Genomic DNA, 20,640 nt, shown 5'->3' with positions numbered 1-20,640 from the left:
TGGCTATAGTAGTAGGTTGGGTTCCAGTTTGATGAATAGGTTGGATGAGGGGTTAGGGTTGCAGGTAAGTGTCTGAGAGGATAATGGAGCAGAGGGTGAAAGGATACAGGTGACAGGAAAGTGGGTGTGATCAGAGGATACGTGAGGTATTAGGGATGCGTTTTTGTATACATTGAGTGTTGAGTGTTGATGTGGGAGTAGTGGGTCTGGTGGCAGGGGCGTTGTTGGGTGTTGGGATGATTAATGCCAGATTTGTGGAGGGAGGGTGAAGGAAGTTGGTCAAGTGTTCAGAGGGGTTGGAGTCAGGTCAGTTAAAGTGATTGAGAGGGCATTCAATATTGGTGATTGGGAGGTCTGTGATAATTTTGAGTGGGTAAAGTGGGGTCAGTTTTATATTTATCCAGGAGTTAGAGCAGATGTTAATGTATGAGCTTAGGATTTCCAAACTGTCCCAACACTGGCTTCCTGATGCCCACCATTAGGTTCAGCTCTTTACATGCATATCATGCAAGTATCCATGTGTGTGATACATAATCATGCTATCAGCAAGTAGCCTTCATCACTCTGTAGCCACCTTTTACTTAAATAGCTAAAATGTAATTTGTTCCATGGATTGGCACAGACTGTAGACTTACTGACAGGATACCGGATATTGACCTACATGATGATGTGCTGCCTACAATCACACAGGGGTGAGGAAGTGAAATTCCTTTCAATGCTGGTACATGACAGAGTTGGTATGCAGTGTAAGCAAAGAGATATAGTCAGTGCATCATTAGAAATATGTATCATTGAGAAAACTGAAATTTTAGTAAACCCCTGTGCATTCTGTACTTGCATGCTTGTCTCTGGAAAGACAGAATAAAATTAAATTAGCTGTTTTTGAATAAAGAGATCCTCCGTGACCTCTGTTATGAAGCAGTAGATGTCAAAATGTGAAATATTTCAAATATCTACAACACCAACCCGGACTGAGTGCAGTATTCATAGTTACCATAATGTGTACCTTGCCACAGTATTATTAGGTTAAATTTAGGCTATAGTAGTCAACAGAATTTAATGTGTACAAAGTTAAAAATCACACAACACCAGGTTATAGTCCAACAGGTTTAATTGGAAGCACACTAGCTTTCGGAGCGACGCTCCTTCATCAGGTGATTGAGGAGGGCTCGATTGCAACACAGAATTTATAGCAAAACTTTGCAGTGTGATGTAACTGAAATTATACATTGAAAGATTGATTGTCTGTTTAATGTGGACCTCCTTAAGTAAGTGCAGGTATTGAGATTGAGGGGGAGGGGAATTGTTGCCTGAATATGACCTTCTATTATAGGTTCTTTTCATTTCTTCCACCATCTTCCAGCAATGGGTCCCATTCTGCTTAACCTCTACACATTCTGTCAGTTATGCTCGAATTCAAGAGGAAGGCCTACCAGTGGGTACATGTCTGAAAAGAATTGACGTTTGCAGAAGCCTCATAGATACAGTCAGCAATTTTGTAGGGTTTTAAAATTTGAACTAACAATGGAAAACATCAATTGTTGCGATGCAACATTTAGAAGGAATCAATTAGCAATGAATTTTGTAAGTAGTTATTAAACATTTCAAAAAACACTGAAGTGATAGGAATGGAGTATTGGGGAAGACCTTGTTAATGCTTCATCTGGTGTGCATGCTTAAAGTGTCTTCGAGAACACAGAGTTCAAAAATTGAAAGCATTAGTATAAAATAAGCATTGCACACTGATTGACATCATGATCTGCCTGCTCACTCCCTCACCAATGTGGCACACAGTGTAACTCATTCCACTAATGGACCCCAAAGCTCCTGGCACTGTCTTGCCCAATTTCTCAACCTCCTCATTATCTTTATCTCTAACAAGTAGGATTGATGGAGACCAGGAGTCTGAGTTTTGTTTACAGTGGATATCTGACTTTAGACTATGGTCATCATTACTTGAAAGGAAAGAATTTTGATTAATGACCATCTAGTCTCCTTCTGGGTCAGTTGGCACCAATACAATTGTTTTAGATGCCATTAATACCAGTGACACAATTTGGCATAATCTATTTCCAAGCAAGTTGTATTCATGTGGTCAATCATGCAGTGTTAGCTCATGGTTAACTGATTTCCTCTCAGATTGATCTATATGGACTCATTAACATTTTTTTCCTTTTTGTTTTATTCTGCTTCTTCATTTCTGTAACCAACTTGACTGTTAATCCTAAACAAAAACTGAAAGATCTGCAAATGATGGAAATCAGAAACAAAAACAGAAATTGCTGGAAGAGCTCAGTAGGTCTGGTAGCATCTGTGGATCCAATGACTGAGTCAGAACTGAGGAAGGGTTACCGGACTCAAAATATTAACTCCGATTTCTCTCTACAGATGCTACCAGACCTGCCTAGTTTTTCTAGCAATTTCTCTTTTTGTTGTTGACTGTTGATTGACCTATTAATTTTATTTTACTGGTTCCGTTGTGCATTTATAATGTTCTTCTGAGATGTTGCAAACTTCAGGCCTTACAGAAGACAATAGTTCAATCATTGTATCCTCTTTCTGTAAGAAAAATAATCTCTTCATTTCCAGACAGTTTCTTTATGCAAGCATGCCATAATAAAATGCATGTTTAATTGGCAGTTTGTTTGTTTTGCAATAATTTTGCTCATTATTACTATGAGCAATGCTCCTTGGAACTTGTTCCCTTTGGAATAGTTACTTTTAAGGATAGATTATTCTATGTCTTCAATGGTTTTAAATCAATGCATAGTGTTTTCTGTTGATCTTTTTATTCCCCTGGATCTTAAAATTGTGGAAGTCTTTATCTCTCTTGTATTTCTTCATTGTTAATTAAATCCGGGCTTTTAAAACTCATGTTTGCCTTACCTGATCTCTATTCACAGTTTCCCCTTGATCTTTTCAAGGACAATCCAATTAACATATAGAGAATGTGAAAAATACACACTCATTCAACTATTGTTGTCTTTCCTTTCTAGAGCCACAGTGTTGATACATTTAGGAATCAAATTAATATTGTCTTAAAACTACAAGGAAATTCAGATGTCGCAAATGTATATAAAATTATTAGACTTTAGATTACAAAGCAAGGAAGTGCTGTGGGAATTTTATATGTTAAAGACACTATATAAATAAAGTTGTTGCTGTGACTTTTATGTGACTGCTGAAAAAAAATGTAAACGTATAGACTGATACAAGTTGAATTGGAATATTGTGCACATATTCAATCACTTTATGCTGATGCCTTCAAAAGCAGTATAAAAACGTTCTGTGTGCTGTGTCAGCATACAGTGCCACATATGTGTTTCATTTGCTTCAGAATTTTCAGTTATTCACCCATTTCAATGGGTAGCATCCATACTCGGATTCAGCTCTAGAGTGTGGTGTGTAGTACAAACCAAGTTTAAGGGCCAGATGTATTGCCTGGGGTCAGTTCCTTTTGTTGACTGTGAACATGATGTATGTGCAACTTAGACTTGTGGGAATTTTGATGTAAACCTTATCCACCAGGGATGAGGCATAGTTTTTCCAAATGAAATTGATTTGAAAATGAAGTTAATATGATGGAATAGGTGAAAATGGAAAGAGTGGGAGTTAAAATGGGAGCTGACTTACTTACCTGTTTTCAAATTAAAAGATTGTATATATATTCTGTGTAGAAACCTAGCCAAGGTAGTTGTATTACACATCTGTCAGGATGCAGAGACTTTGTTTAATGTACTAATTAAATTATGCATTAAGACATTAGCAGATGTGAAACTAGGATGACCAATAAGTGATAGTTTTACCGGTGATGTCTATATCCAAACAATGAAGAAAAAGCACAAAAATGCCTTTCTAGCAGGAATCCATGTCTAGCTTTGGAGAATTGTTTCCTTAATTAGAAATTGAGCTTTTGGATTTTTAATTTGTTAAATACATCACATCCTTAGTTCTCGTTAAAGTTTCCAACTCACTGAATCTGGAAATGTGATTTATACATTCACATTCTAAAGATGGATGAATACAATCCAAATGTCCAATTTAATTCTAAGTAATACAGGAAATAAATTTTAAAGGGTTATTTTAACCCCTGGTGAACTTATTCAATTTTTATTAACTATTCCATTCTTTGCAGCTTCCTGTGTTCACTACTTATTCAAACTACCTAACCAGTGATAATGTGATATTTTCCACATTTTTTAAAGAAGATGGGAAGCCTACATGATTCCTATTGTATACCCATAAATCAAAGTGTATAAATCAAACCATCTGATAAGATGACCCCATTTTTCAGCTGTAAAAATATTGTTTTTTCTCATATACCCAATATTTCTCTTTTCAGCCACAACCTGCTCGGAGGAACCTTGAGACTTCAAAAGATCAACATATACATTGATATCTAAGGTCTATACTGTAGTTAGGTGACTCTCACATGTGAATATTGACCTTTATTAATTATCTGGCAGGTAATGAAGCTTCAGATTTTAAAAATCAAAAGTTTGCACTTGTGGAAAGCACTTCTTTACTGAAAGCTTTGGGGAAAGAAACTATTGAAAGAAAGTTGGAATTACAACAATGTTCAGCCTTGTTTACCGAATAAAAGTTTGAAGAAAAATGTTTTCTTCAAATCTTCTTTATCTTACATGCTTTTGCTTACATCAAGATTAATCTTTAGTTGCACAAAAAAAAATTATCACAATACTTATAGTCCAGAAGTTGAAGTGATGTTTCAGTGCATAGGTGCATAATCTGAACAGTTACGCTTGTATTTCTAAATATGCATCTGCAGCAAATAAGTCTGAAATATATCTGAAGGCAAGAAATTGTAAAATGTCAATCCTATTAAACAAAATAAGTCACTACTGGTTGCCACACATAAATAACTATTTCCTTATAATATAGGTACAAGGCTTGACTCTATTTGGTAGCGAATAGTGATTTTTGAACATTGTTCACTGGGTGAGTTGGCTGAACTACTGGAGTCTATATTTAATGGAACTTGCTATATGTGTCAAATCATTTGTCAGTCATCTGTCATAATATTGGTATAGTACTGATTTATGTTTTTGGGCTCTGCAATATGTAATTTGCACCACTTGACAGGTCCAGTTTGTTAATGTAACATGTTTTCTTTTGCAAAGGCTTCTTGTAATGCTTAAAAGAGTGGAACACCAATGATTGATGTGGTTGATCTAGTTCATGTCCCTGCTCAACTATTACAATAGCATTACCAGTCCTTGCACTGCACCTGTCGTTACAACACTTCACACACCATTCCAGAAAGATGTTTTATATTATCAAAATGTAAATTTTAATCATGATGTTTTAATTGATAACATTTTTTAAAAAATCCTTATCACTTTAAATTGAAACCAACCTGTGGTTATAGCTTAAAATGATTTACCTCTGGATTATGCCATGTTAGTTCTCTTGGTGATGTTTTGGATAAAAGGGTGCACTGGATGAAGTATACAATAGTCTTGAGATAGAATACCCTGAAGCCTTGTTCATTATAGCTAGTGACTTCAACTAACCCAACCTCAAGAATGTACTAGCAAAACACCACCAACATGTCTCTTGTCCCACTAGAGGTCCAAACATCTGTGACCATTGCTCCACAGCCATCAAAAATACCTACTATTCCATCCCCGAGGGCATTCTGAAAAATCAGATCACATTACTGTGCTCCTCCTCCCGGCTTACCAATAGAAATGGAAGCATGAGGACCCAGTACAGAGGGTAGTGCAGCCCTGATCTGACAAAACAGAAGGACTTCTATGGGACTGCTTAGAATCTGTGGACCGGTCCATTTCGAGAACTCAATGGCCAACCTAAACGAATATCCCACTACTAATATAGACTTAATTAGTAAGTATGTAGATTGGTGCATGCTGAGGAAATTAATTCAAACATTCCCTAACAGGAAACCATGGATGAACTTGGAGATCCACTCCCTACTGAAGTCCATGTTAGACGCATACCAGTTGGGAGACCTTGACCTATACAGGAAATCCAGGGATTACCTTTGCAAGGCCATCAAGGATACCAAAAGGCAATACCAAAATAAGCTTGAGGTCCAGACTAACCACATAGATACTCATTATTTGTGGCAAGGCTAACACAACTAAATGGGCTACAAAGTGAAGTCAAACAAAATCATAGGCAACTGTACATCCCTCCCCAGTGAGTTATCTCCATCCCAACCTTGCATTGATCAGAAGGGCACTGAAACAATGTCACTTGGCCCAACAGCTTCAGATGCAGCTCTACCTGTGGTCACTGCCGCAGATGTTAGATTGGCCTTCTTTAATGGTGCACCCATGGAAAGCAATCAGCCCGTCCACACATTCAGATCCTGTAGGGACAAGCTAACAAGAGTATTTGCAGACATTTTCAACTCTCTTTACTATAATCTAAAGTTTCTATTTGCTTCCAGTGCCCAAAGAAAAATTATACAGTGTGCCTCAATGACTACCGCTTGGTATTTCAGACATCTATAATTATGAAGTGCTTTGAGAAGTTGGTCATCGCTCACATTAACTCTAGCCTCACAGATCACCTTGATCCCTTGCAATTCGCCTACTGGTGCAACAGGACCATGGCAGATGCCATCTCCCTGGCCCTACTCTCATCCCTGGAACATCTGAGTAACAGAAATATTTACATTGGCTCCTAAGCTTTGACTACACCTCCGCCTTCAATACCATAATTCCAAACAAACCCATCTCCAAACTCTGGGACCCAGGTGTCTACTCCCTTCTCTGTAACTGGTTCTTGACTTCCTGACCAACAGACCACAGTCAGTAAGGATAGATGACAACACCTCATCCATGATAATCCTCAACACCTGTGTCCCGTAAGGCTACATACTCAGCCCTTACGATACTCCTTATACACACATCAACTCCATTTACAAATTTGTTGACAACACCATTGCTGTAGGTAAGTTCTCAAACAACAAGACGGAGTACAGGAAATAGATAGAGTGTTTAGCAGCATGGTGTAAAAGCAATACTCTCTCTATCAATGTCAGCAAAGTGAAGGAGCTGGTCATTGACTTCAGGAAGCAACATGGAGGGCACGCTCCTGTCTGCATTAATGATGTTGAGGTGGAGAAGGTTGAGAGAATCAAGTTACAGGGAGTGACGATCATCAACAATCTGTTCTGGTCCACCCATATTGACACTGGTTAAGAAAGCGCATCAAAATGTTTACTTCCCAGGATGCTAAGGAACTTCGACATATTCATAAAGACTCCTACAATTCTTTATAGATGCACCTTAGAAATCATCCTATATGGATGCATCACATTGTGGTATGGCAACTGCTATTCCCAAGAAACTACAGAGAGTCCAGTCCACCACACAAACCATCCTCCCATCCATTGACTTCATCTACATTTTCCACTACATTGGGAAAGTTCCCAACATAATCAAAGACCCCTTCCATCCCGGTTATACTCTCTTCCACCAGGCAGAAGATATAAAAGTTTGAATACCCATGGGAATAGATTCAAGAACAGCTTCTTCCCAGCTGCTATCAAATTTTGAGTGGACCTCTTAAATTAGTGATTTTTGAGAAGATTTATAGCTCAGGTTGATAATAAGTATGTAAGTTATTTCACTGAGCTGGAAGGTTTGTTTTCAGATGTTTCGTCACCATACTAGGTAACATCATCAGCGAGAGTCTCTGGTAACAAGCTGGTGGTATGTCCCGCCTCTCTATTTATAGGTCTTGGTTTCTTAAGGTGGGTGACGTCATTTCCGTTTTTTTTTCAAGGGAAGGTAGATGGGATCTAAGTTGATGCGTTTATTGATGGAGTTCTGGTTAGAATGTTATGCCTCTAAGAATTTTTGTGCATGTCTTTGTTTCGCCTGTCCTAGGATGTGTGTGTTGTCCCAGTCAAAGTGGTGTCCTTCTTTGTCCGTATGTATGGAAATTAGTGAGAGTGGGTCGTGTATTTTTGTGATTAGTTGGTGTTTATGTATCCTGATGGCAAGTTTCCTGCTAGTTTGTCCAAAGCAATGTTTTTTTCACAGTTCTTGTAAGCGATATTAGTTTTGCTGGTGGTATCTAATGGATCCTTTAGGTTCATTAGTCACTGTTTAAGTGTGTTGGTAGGTTTGTGGACTACTATGATGCCAAAGGGTCTGAGTAGTCTGGAAGTAATTTCTTATATGCCTTTGATGTAAGATAATGTGGCTATAATATTTGGTTGCGTTGTGTCTGCTTGCTTGGATTTGTTTCTGAGGAATCGACGGATTGTGTTTATTAGGTACCTGTTTTTCTTGGAAACATTGTATAGATATTTTTCTTCTGCTTTTTGTAATTCTTCGGTGCTGCAATGTGATGTAGCTTGTTGAAATAATGTCTTAATGCAGCTCCGTTTATGAGTGTTGGGGTGATTGCTTCTGAAGTTAAGTATTTGGTCCGTGTGTGTTGTTTTTTTGTAGACGCTGGTTTGAAGCTCTCTTAACTGTACATTCAACTGTCACATCTAGGAATGGGAGTCTGTTGTCGTTCTCCTCCTCTTTTGTGAATTTTATGACTGTCCGGATATTGTTGATGGCTTTGTATGTTTCCTCTAATTTGTTTTGTTTTGTGATGAGAAACGTGTCATCTACATAGCGGACCCAAAGTTTTGGTTGGATAGATGGGAGGGCAGCTTGTTCAAGTCACTGCATTACTTCTTCCACTGTGAGCCCTGATATTGGTGATCCCATAGGTGTTCTGTTGACTTGTTTGTAGGTTTTGTTATTGAATGTGAAGTGGGTGATGAGGCACATGCCAACTAGTTTGAGGATATTGTCTTTGCTGATGAAATTGATGCTGCCTGGTGGTCCTGGTTTTCCTAATAGTGATGCCAGTGTTTCTTTGGCCAGGTTGATGTTAATTGATGTGAAAAGGGCTATAACATCAAAGGAGACCATTATTTTGTCCTCTTTTAATTGGTGTTTTTGGTGTTCAGGAATTCTTGGGTGGAGTGAATAGAGTGGCATTTTATGGACCTCTTAAAGTTAATGCTGATCTCTCTCTGCACTTTCTTGGTAGCTGTAACATTGTATTCTGCGCTCTGTTCTGTTATCCTATAGTACAGTGTTTAAAGCACATAAAACAACACTTTTCACTGTACCTTGGTACACATGACATTAATAAATCAAATCAAATCAAATTTTCATCTGAGATCGACTTCAAATATTTGTGAAACTCAATTTTTTTTGTAGATGTGAATCTTCTTTTGTCAGGTGGAGAAACATATCATTTCCTCTAGATTGGATTACCAATAAAGAAAAACAAGAACAATTTCAGATAATAAGGAACATGGGTTCGTATTTTCTTCCAAATCAATCATTCTATGAAGGAAAAAAACTTTCAATATGATTTATAAACTTGTCCTTATACCCATTTAAAAAAAAACTTAATTGCCTGAAAACAAAACATCCAGGGTACATGACAAAAACAAAGCCAAGATGAAGCTATTGCCATATTTGTTGGATTTGCCATAGGTCAGACTGAAATTAAAAGAATGAAACTATATTTTATGGCAGACATTATGATAATAGATATATATATTATATTATCATTGGATTTTAAAATAAAGGTAAATGTATCTTGATTAATTCTATAGAAGTTTTTTTTTAAAAGGGGAGAAGGTTATTTGGAACAATTACCAAAATACATTATTTTCAAGACGGTATGTAACTTTAGTTAAACACCTTACCCAACACCTGAACCATTAATGGGTAAAATGTTATACACTTAGCAGTATAAACAGCCAGAGTAAGCATATCACTGAGGAAGGAGCAGTGCTCCGAAAGCTTGTGATTCTAAATAAACCTGTTGGGCTATCGCCTGCTGATGTGTGACTTCTGACTTTGTCCACCCCAGGCCAACACCAGCATCTCCACACCTTTGCAATTTTTTGCTCCAACAGAAAAGCTTCTTGCTTTGTTATATATATTTTTCTTCAATGGCCAAAAACTATAGAGATGCTCTTTCCAAATAAGGTATTCTTTTGTCAAAACAATGGAGTAGAAGTTGCAATTTAGCATAACATCCTGAGAAGATTTTAAATATCTTGTTAGTCAAGCAATTATCCCCCAAAAGGACTTCCAGACTGGAAACTCCAGTTTTGCACTTTTGAGCTCCAACATAAAAACAAAGACCTTATTTAGTATCCCTCAGGTGTTATCTTCTGTATTTAAATTCTTACTAGTTAAGTCATCTCTATCTTTTCTAATACCGTTTATGTTTATAAGTGTACTTACATTGCAAAGGCTTTCCCCATGTCCAAGATATAAAACTTTACTTCTAGTTTCATCAGTGCTGTTGCACTTCTTACAAAATCAGTCGACCAGCGTAATTGGGAAAACACTTTTTTGTTTAAATCAAAAAAGAAAAATAATTAAACCAGTATTTGTTTGTGGATGGATGGGGAGAGAGAGTTTTATGTTAAAACTCCCAATTCATTTTACAATTAAGAGTACATAATTACTCATATTCGTTGAAGTAGAAGGTAAGGTATAGCATTATGTTAGTATTCTTTTGGGCTACAATTTGCAACAGAACATGTTGAAGTGCTTTCAGCCTAAACTTCAATCAACACTTCTCACTACATTAGATCTGGGTGACAAAATAAGATGCTCAATCAGCAACCAAGCACGGGAGTGTTTTAAAGAAAAATTCAGCTTCTAATTTATTACTCCCAAGATATATATCAAAGCACCTTAAATGTCATGCATCATATTTGTGATTTACGCTAATGTGGAAAATTAGTTAGTCATTAAATCTTGGTTTAATACAGAATCTGTCCAATATAAGTATTTGTTCAGGATCTGGCAGTTCAATTTTTTATTTATGACTCCAAATAGTGGGTTAAAACATTTATATCACAGCAGACAAAAATTCTGATCAGTTATTGTTTAACAACTGCAAAAATTGGATTTTAATAGGTTAATAATTACAACTGTACAATTAATATTGAAACAGTTTTTTTATTATCAGGGAAGGCACTACTGAAACAAATCCAACTATTTATTTTATTCCAGAGACTTTTATTACATCAAAGATATTGGAAGATAAATTAACATCTTCAGAGAGATCTGTTTTGACCTTAAAAATGGAAAAAGTATCTTACTATTCCAAAAAATGTAAAATATCTGAATACCATTTGTCGATTTGCGTAGTACCATATTCAGTGAATTCTAGGCAAAGTCATAAGGTTGCCCTAGAGTTAGGCCTCAGATCATTAAACATCTAATAGGAACTGCGTAAAGGTTACTGCTGTATTTCTAACTCACAGGAAAGTAATTTTCACATCACGCTGTGCCTCTCAGAAGTCTTGACTGTTTTTGAGAATCATGGGAGTCAAAATGCTTTATGAAATCACTGATTTGATTTCAAAGTGACTTAACCCCACAAAATCACTGATTGGATTTTGCAGCAGTAATGGTGGTTCTGACAATGAGCCAGAAAATCAGCAGCAACCATACTTTAGTCATTTGGTGAGCCCCAAAAGGATTCTACTGTAATTGGAAGGAAAGGAACTAGGAGAGGGCTATTTGGCCACTCAAGCCTGCCCCATCATTCTATAGGATCATGGCTGATCTGTTCTACGTGTCAACTCCTCTCTCATCTTCAAAAATCTATTTGCCTACTCTTTATATACTTTGTAATTTAGCCTGCACCGCTCTCTGGATTAGATAATTCTAGTCATTCACTAACATCTAAATAGAGAAATTCCTTCCCATCTCAATTTTAAATGGGTGTCCTCTTATTCCATGATGAACGCCTTGAGTTGGAGATGCCCCTACAAGAGGAAACAAGATCTCAACATCTACCCTGTCAATCTCCCCACAGGATCCTGTATGTTTCTAAGATCAACTATTTTTCTTCTAATCTGTAATGAATAAAGAGCTGATCTGTTCAGCTGTTTTTGATAAGCCAATCCCTTCACCCCAGGAAACAGCCTACAGAATATCTTCTGAACTGCCTCCATTGCTAATACATCCTTTCTTAACTACAGGGCAAAAAACTGTACCTCTATTCCACAAAGGTGTGTGTGTTTGTGTACTTGTGAAGGTAAATGTTTGTGCAATTGTGTCTCATTATGGTTGATGTGTGTTTTTTTAATTCATTCATGAGATATTCTAGGCCAGCATTAATTGCCCATAAGGCAGTTCAGAGCCAACCACATTGTTGTGAATCTGCAGTCACACTTAGGTCAGATCAAATAAGGATGGCAGTTTCTCCTCCTGAAAGGACATTAGTGAAACAGATGGGTTTTTCATGAAAATTAACAATGGATTCATGGTCATCATTGAACTCTTAATTCCAGATTTTTATTCAGTTCAAATTTCACCATCTGTCAAGATTTGAACCTGGGTGCCAAGAACATTACCTAGATCACTGGATTAACCGTCCTGTCGGCCATTCCCTCCCCTTTATGCGTGTATGTATATGTGCATATGTGTGTTGTGTGGGAATTTGCATGTGTGTGGTCATGTTTTTGTGGGCGGTTGCCTATGTGTGGGCATGTTTATGCAGCCTGTACAGTTGTAACAAGACTTTCTTATTTTTAAACTCCATTCCCCCCGCCCAGGCACCCGAGCAATAAAGGCCAATATTCCACTTCACTTTTTAAATTTCTTGCTAATCCTGCATGTAAACATTTTGTGTTTCATGCACAAGAACATCCAGATCCCTCTGTGCTGCCCTGTTTGTAGTCTCTCTCATTTAAATAATAGCTTGCCTTTTGATCCATCCTACCAAGTTGCATGACTTCACACATTTTACATTAAACTCCATTTGCCACTCATTTAAGGAATAAGCAAGGTAATATAAGGTTAGTTATGTCCTCAACACAAGATGCCCTTCCACATAATGTTGTGTTATCAATAAATTTGGGTACATGACACTCTGCTCCATCCTCCAAGTCATGAATAAAATAATACGGAATTGAAGTATTATGACCGATCCTTGTGGCATTCCACTAATTACTTTAACCCGAAAAAGGCCCATTAATCTTGATAGCTTCTATATGTTAATCAACCATCAATTTATGCTAATGCATCACAGACAACGAGTTCCTATCTGTTGCAATAGCGGCTTATGCGGCACCTTATTAAATGTCTTCAGGAAGATATGCTACATTTAGCATTTTCTATTCACCAATTTTGCTTGTTCTCTCCTCAAAGAGCAACAAGTAATTTGTCAAACATGATTTCCCTTTCACAAAACCATGTTGACCCTGTTCAATTGCACTAGTCTTTTCTGAATGTCTTGCTATTTCTGTATTAATAATGGATTCCAGCCTATTCCCAATGTCAGCTGTGAGGGTATCTGGGATATAGCTTCCTCCTTTCTATCTCCCTTCTTTCTTGAACAAGGCAGTCACATTAGCAGTTATCCAAACCACTAGAATCCTCCTGGAATCAAGTACGGTTTGTAATATTTCAATCAATACTTCCATTATCTCGCAGGCACATCCTTAAACCATCAGGTGATTTTTCTTCCTTTAGTCCCATGAGCTTGTCAAATACTTTGACTCTCATTTCAGACCTACGACATGACCTTTCCTCCCATAAGCGCCTTGCACATCTGTTATCTTTGGGATGTTAATAGTGTTCTCACTATGAAGACCAATGCAAAATACTGGTTTAAATTATCTGCTATTTCACTGTTCCTCATTATCAATTCCCAAGTTGCATCCTCCTAAAAAGTCCCACACCTATGTTTGTTACTCTTCCTTTTGATATACCATAAACTCTTGCTGTTCAACTTTATATTTCTTGCCAATTCACTTTCATGAACCAATTTTCTTTCTCTTTAGTAGCTCTTTGGTCAAATCCCAATCCTCTGGCCTACCATAAGCTTTCAACACTTTGTATGCCTTAGTTTTTACTTGGATATTCTCCAAACATCCTCCTATTCCAAGTCCTTTTTCATTGGAATAACTTTTGGTGAATGTCATGAAACATCTGCTTAAATGCCTGCCACTGCTCATCCTGTATCTACCTTGCCAGCGTGCTTTGGACAACTCTTTTTTTTTCTGTATCTCTGTAATTATTGTGGTTGAGGACATTGTTTTGAGACTTATGTTGCTCTCCATCAAACTGAAATTCTACCATGTTATGATCATGACCTGTTAGAAGAACCTTAACTATGAGATCTCTTATTAGTCCAATTAATAAGGCAATCAATAGGCTTGTTCTGGATCAGTGGTGCTGGAAGAGCACAGCAATTCAGGCAGCATCCGAGGACAGGCAAAATCGACCTTTCGGGCAAAAGCCCTTCATCAGGAATAAAGGCAGAGAGACTGAAGCGTGGAGAGATAAGCTAGAGGAGGGTGGGGGTGGGGAGAGAATGGCATAGAGTACAATAGGTCAGTGGGGGAGGAGATGAAGGTGATAGGTCAGGGAGGAGAGGGTGGAGTGGATAGGTGGAAAAGGAGCTGGGCAGGTCGGACAAGTCTGGACAGGTCAAGGGGACAGTGCGGAGCTGCAAGTTTGAAACTAGGATGAGGTGGGGGAAGGGGAAATGAGGAAACTGTTGAAGTCCACATTGATGCCCTGGGGTTGAAGTGTTCCGAGGCGGAAGATGAGGCGTTCTTCCTCCAGGCGTCTGGTGGTGAGGGAGCGGCGGTGGAGGAGGCCCAGCACCTCCATATCCTCGGCAGAGTGGGAGGGGGAGTTGAAATGTTGAGCCACTGGGCGATTTGGTTGATTGGTGCGGGTGTCTCGGAGATGTTCCCTAAAGCGCTCTGCTAGGAGGCGCCCAGTCTCCCCAATGTAGAGGAGACCGCATCGGGAGCAACGGATACAATAAATGATATTAGTGGATGTGCAGGTAAAACTTTGATGGATGTGGAAAGCTCCTTTGGGGCCTTGGATAGAGGTGAGGGAGGAGGTGTGGGCGCAGGTTTTACAGTTCCTGCGGTGGCAGGGGAAAGTGCCAGGATGGGAGGGTGGGTCGTAGGGGGGGCGTGGACCTGACCAGGTAGTCACGGAGGGAACGATCTTTGCAGAAGGCGGAGAGGGGTGGGGAGGGAAATATATCCCTGGTGGTGGGGTCTGTTTGGAGGTGGTGGAAATGTCGGCGGATGATTTGGTTTATGCGAAGGTTGGTAGGATGGAAGGTGAGCACCAGGGGCGTTCTGTCCTTGTTGCGGTTGGAGGGGTTGGGTCTGAGGGCGGAGGTGCGGAATGTAGATGAGATGCGTTGGAGGGCATCTTTAACCACGTGGGAAGGGAAATTGCCGTCTCTAAAGAAGGAGGCCATCTGGTGTGTTCTATGGTGGAACCGCTCCTCCTGGGAGCAGATATGGCGGAGGCGGAGGAATTGGGAATACGGGATGGCATTTTTGCAAGAGGTAGGGTGGGAAGAGGTGTAATCCAGGTAGCTGTGGGAGTCGGTGGGTTTGTAGAAGATGTCAGTGTCAAGTCGGTCGTCACTGATGGAGATGGAGAGGTCCAGGAAGGGGAGGGAGGTGTCAGAGATGGTCCAGGTAAATTTAAGGTCAGGGTGGAATGTGTTGGTGAAGTTGATGAATTGCTCAACCTCCTCGCGGGAGCACCAGGTGGCGCCAATGCAGTCATCAATGTAGCGGAGGAAGAGGTGGGGAGTGGTGCCGGTGTAATTACGGAAGATCAACTGCTCTACGTAGCCAACAAAGAGACAGGCATAGCTGGGGCCCATACGTGTGCCCAAGGCTACCCCTTTGGTCTGGAGGAAGTGGGAGGATTCAAAGGAGAAATTGTTAAGGGTGAGGACCAGTTCGGCCAAATGAATGAGAGTGTCGGTGGAGGGGTACTGTTGGGAACGTCTGGAGAGGAAAAAATGGAGGGCTTGGAGGCCCTGGTCATGGCGGATGGAGGTGTAGAGGGATTGGATATCCATGGTGAAGATGAGGCGTTGGGGGCCGGGGAAACGGAAGTCTTGGAGGAGGTGGAGGGCGTGGGTGGTGTCTCGAACGTATGTGGGGAGTTCCTGGACTAGGGGGGATAGGACAGTGTCGAGGTAGTTAGAGATGAGTTCAGTGGGGCAGGAGCATGCTGAGACAATGGGTCGGCCAGGGTGGTCAGGCTTGTGGATCTTGGGAAGGAGGTAGAACCGGGCAGTGCGAGGTTCCCGGACTATGAGGTTGGAAGCTGTGGGTGGGAGATCTCTTGAGGTGATGAGGTTCTGTATGGTCTGGGAGATGATGGTTTGGTGATGGGGGGTGGGGTCATGGTCAAGGGGGCGGTAGGAAGAGGTGTCCTCGAGTTGGCGTTTGGCTTCAGCGATGTAGAGGTCAGTGTGCCAGACTACCACTGCGCCCCCTTTGTCCGCTGGCTTGATGGTGAGGTCAGGATTGGAGCAGAGGGATTGGAGGGCTGTGCGTTGTGAGGGTGAGAGGTTGGAGTGGGGGAGGGGGGTCGACAGGTTGAGGCGGTAAATGTCCCGGCGGCAGTTGGAAATGAAGAGGTCGAGGGCAGGTAATAGGCCAGCGCGGGGTGTCCAGGTGGATGCAGTGTGTTGGAGGTGGGCGAAGGGGTCCTCGGAAGGTGGGCTGGAGTCCTGATTGTGAAAGTAAGCTCGGAGGCGGAGGCGACGGAAGAATTGTTCGATGTCACGGCGTGTATTAAATTCATTGGTAGTCTGGCGCACTGACCTCTACATCGCTGAAGCCAAACGCCAACTCGAGGACTCCTCTTCCTACCGCCCCCTTGACCATGACCCCACCCCCCATCACCAAACCATCATCTCCCAGACCATACAGAACCTCATCACCTCAAGAGATCTCCCACCCACAGCTTCCAACCTCATAGTCCAGGAACCCCGCACTGCCCGGTTCTACCTCCTTCCCAAGATCCACAAGCCTGACCACCCTGGCCGACCCATTGTCTCAGCATGCTCCTGCCCCACTGAACTCATCTCTAACTACCTCGACACTGTCCTATCCCCCCTAGTCCAGGAACTCCCCACATACGTTCGAGACACCACCCACGCCCTCCACCTCCTCCAAGACTTCCGTTTCCCCGGCCCCCAACGCCTCATCTTCACCATGGATATCCAATCCCTCTACACCTCCATCCGCCATGACCAGGGCCTCCAAGCCCTCCGTTTTTTCCTCTCCAGACGTTCCCAACAGTACCCCTCCACCGACACTCTCATTCGTTTGGCCGAACTGGTCTCACCCTTAACAATTTCTCCTTTGAATCCTCCCACTTCCTCCAGACCAAAGGGGTAGCCTTGGGCACACGTATGGGCCCCAGCTATGCCTGTCTCTTTGTTGGCTACGTAGAGCAGTTGATCTTCCGTAATTACACCGGCACCACTCCCCACCTCTTCCTCCGCTACATTGATGACTGCATTGGCGCCACCTGGTGCTCCCGCGAGGAGGTTGAGCAATTCATCAACTTCACCAACACATTCCACCCTGACCTTAAATTTACCTGGACCATCTCTGACACCTCCCTCCCCTTCCTGGACTTCTCCATCTCCATCAGTGACGACCGACTTGACACTGACATCTTCTACAAACCCACCGACTCCCACAGCTACCTGGATTACACCTCTTCCCACCCTACCTCTTGCAAAAATGCCATCCCGTATTCCCAATTCCTCCGCCTCTGCCGTATCTGCTCCCAGGAGGAGCGGTTCCACCATTGAACACACCAGATGGCCTCCTTCTTTAGAGACGGCAATTTCCCTTCCCACGTGGTTAAAGATGCCCTCCAACGCATCTCATCCACATCCCGCACCTCCGCCCTCAGACCCAACCCCTCCAACCGCAACAAGGACAGAACGCCCCTGGTGCTCACCTTCCATCCTACCAACCTTCGCATAAACCAAATCATCCACCGACATTTCCGCCACCTCCAAACAGACCCCACCACCAGGGATATATTTCCCTCCCCACCCCTCTCCGCCTTCCGCAAAGACCGTTCCCTCCGTGACTACCTGGTCAGGTCCACGCCCCCCCTACGACCCACCCTCCCATCCTGGCACTTTCCCCTGCCACCGCAGGAACTGTAAAACCTGCGCCCACACCTCCTCCCTCACCTCTATCCAAGGCCCCAAAGGAGCTTTCCACATCCATCAAAGTTTTACCTGCACATCCACTAATATCATCTATTGTATCCGTTGCTCCCGATGCGGTCTCCTCTACATTGGGGAGACTGGGCGCCTCCTAGCAGAGCGCTTTAGGGAACATCTCCGAGACACCCGCACCAATCAACCAAATCGCCCAGTGGCTCACCATTTCAACTCCCCCTCCCACTCTGCCAAGGATATGGAGGTGCTGGGCCTCCTCCACCGCCGCTCCCTCACCACCAGACGCCTGGAGGAAGTACGCCTCATCTTCCGCCTCGGAACACTTCAACCCCAGGGCATCAATGTGGACTTCAACAGTTTCCTCATTTCCCCTTCCCCCACCTCATCCTAGTTTCAAACTTGCAGCTCCGCACTGTCCCCTTGACCTGTCCGGACTTGTCCGAACTGCCCAGCTCCTTTTCCACCTATCCACTCCACCCTCTCCTCCCTAACCTATCACCTTCATCTCCTCCTCCACTGACCTATTGTACTCTATGCCACTCTCTCCCCACCCCCACCCTCCTCTAGCTTATCTCTCCACGCTTCAGTCTCTCTGCCTTTATTCCTGATGAAGGGCTTTTGCCCGAAAGGTCGATTTTGCCTGTCCTCGGATGCTGCCTGAATTGCTGTGCTCTTCCAGCACCACTGATCCAGAATCTGGTTTCCAGCATCTGCAGTCATTGTTTTTACCTCGTTGATTTTAGCCCTACTGCGAATCCTCTTGCAAGGATGCCTGCCATCAATAGGCTTGTGTCAGGGCTCAAGCCCTTTTAAGGGATGAGATCTTATCTCAAAACTACTGCCTCGTTGGAGTGCCGATAGCTCTTCAGTCTCAGTCGTGAGACCAGGGATGGAGTCACTGGTGGAGTGTACCCAACCACAAGAAACAGTCCTGGCAAGATGGTACCCAGGATTCAGGCCACTGGGGCCAGTTAGACAGACCATGGTGAGGTGAGCTGGGAGTGGTGGATAAGGGCAGGCACATTGTTGACTAGCTTAACCAAATAGTCTCCCCACATGACAGAGGATCCACCTGTCACTTGTAAAGTTAGGAAGTCACAGGAAGAGGCCCTTATTAGATGACTTAAATTATAAATGTGCTCCTGGAGTACGGTTCTCTGTCTTACTTGTTGCTGGCAAAATGCCATGGCACTGGGAAGGTAACAGGCATTCTGCCAAGGACATGCAAGGTCCTGGGCCTCCTCCATCACCACTCTCTAACCACGTAATGCCTGGAGGAAGAACACCTAATCTTCCACCTTGGGACTCTCCAACCACACAGCATCAATGTGGATTTCACCAGTTTCCTCATTTCCCTCCTCCACCTTTTCCCAGTTCCAACCTTCCAACTCGGCACCACCCTCTTGACCTGTCCATCTTCCTTTCCACCAATCCACTCCACCCTCCTCTCTGACCGATCAGCATTACCCCCACCTCCGTCTACCTATCACACTCTCAGCTACCTTCCCCCAAGCCCCACCCCACTCTCATTTATCTCTCCACTCCCTTGGCTCACAAGTACCATTCCTGATGAAGGGCTTTTGACCGAAACATTGATTCTGCTGCTTCTTGGATGCTGCATGACCTGCTGTGCTTTTCCAGCAGCACACTCTCAACTCTGATCTCCAGAATCTGCAGTCCTCACTTTCTCCAAGGTAACAGGCATGCCAACCCTGCCCTCCCTCCCAATATTGCATGCTCTTACCTCACCATCTCCACATCTTGATCTGGTGGCCTCCAAAAAAAAATTCAGCACTAATAACTTGTTTAGGCAAAGTTAATAGCATAGTTCAAAACGTGGCTTGGCTCCAAGTTTTCATTAAGGAGCTATTTTGATTTGATGGTGATTACATTTTTTTCTGTTATAATCTGCCTGAAATATGTTCACTTCATAATTGAAAATTTTCCCGTTTGGGACATTCAGTGTAAAGTCTGACATAGGTTAAATACGATACAGATGCAAAAATTAATGTCCTTCCAATCTACTCTATAAAAGCTAAATTTTGAGCTAAAGTTGTATAAACTTTTGTCTTATACCACATTGAAAATAGCAGATTAAAAGAAGATCTTATGGAAGTGTGATGGGGGCTGATTTGTTGCCATCATTTTATTAGTTGTCTCACAGCTGACAGGTATGTATTGAAATGTGTGGATTTTTTTGCCCATCGCTGAGTTAGTGCACTTGAAACCTATTGTTTCTGAATCATCATGTGTTAAATAACTTTATAAAAGTATGCAAACTTCCCCAATTCACTTGTCTCTTAGCCCCAGCTTGAAAGAAAGCACTGTCCAGTTTTCTGTACTTAACACAATTCACTATAAATAGCTTCTAGCTATAGAAAAACAACGGCAAACCTTTACCCTGTAACTCAACTAGTTAAACTTCGAACCCAGGAAGACGGATGAAAAGCAGCCAAAGACCATGAGACATAGGAGCAGAAATTAGGCCATTCAGCCCATCCAGTCTGCTCCACTCTTCAATCATGATAAGTTTCTCAACCCCATTCTCCCACTTTCTCCTCGTAACCCTTGATCCCCTTGATGCCCAAGAACCTACCTATCTCA

The sequence above is a fragment of the Chiloscyllium plagiosum genome, unplaced genomic scaffold (assembly GCF_037043375.1).
Source record: "Chiloscyllium plagiosum isolate Xiang-an unplaced genomic scaffold, Cpla_swu_hap1 HiC_scaffold_19, whole genome shotgun sequence".
NCBI classification, from domain to species: Eukaryota; Metazoa; Chordata; class Chondrichthyes; order Orectolobiformes; family Hemiscylliidae; genus Chiloscyllium; species Chiloscyllium plagiosum.
The sequence above is the reverse complement of the archived record's forward strand: the minus strand, read 5'-3'. Positions refer to the sequence as shown.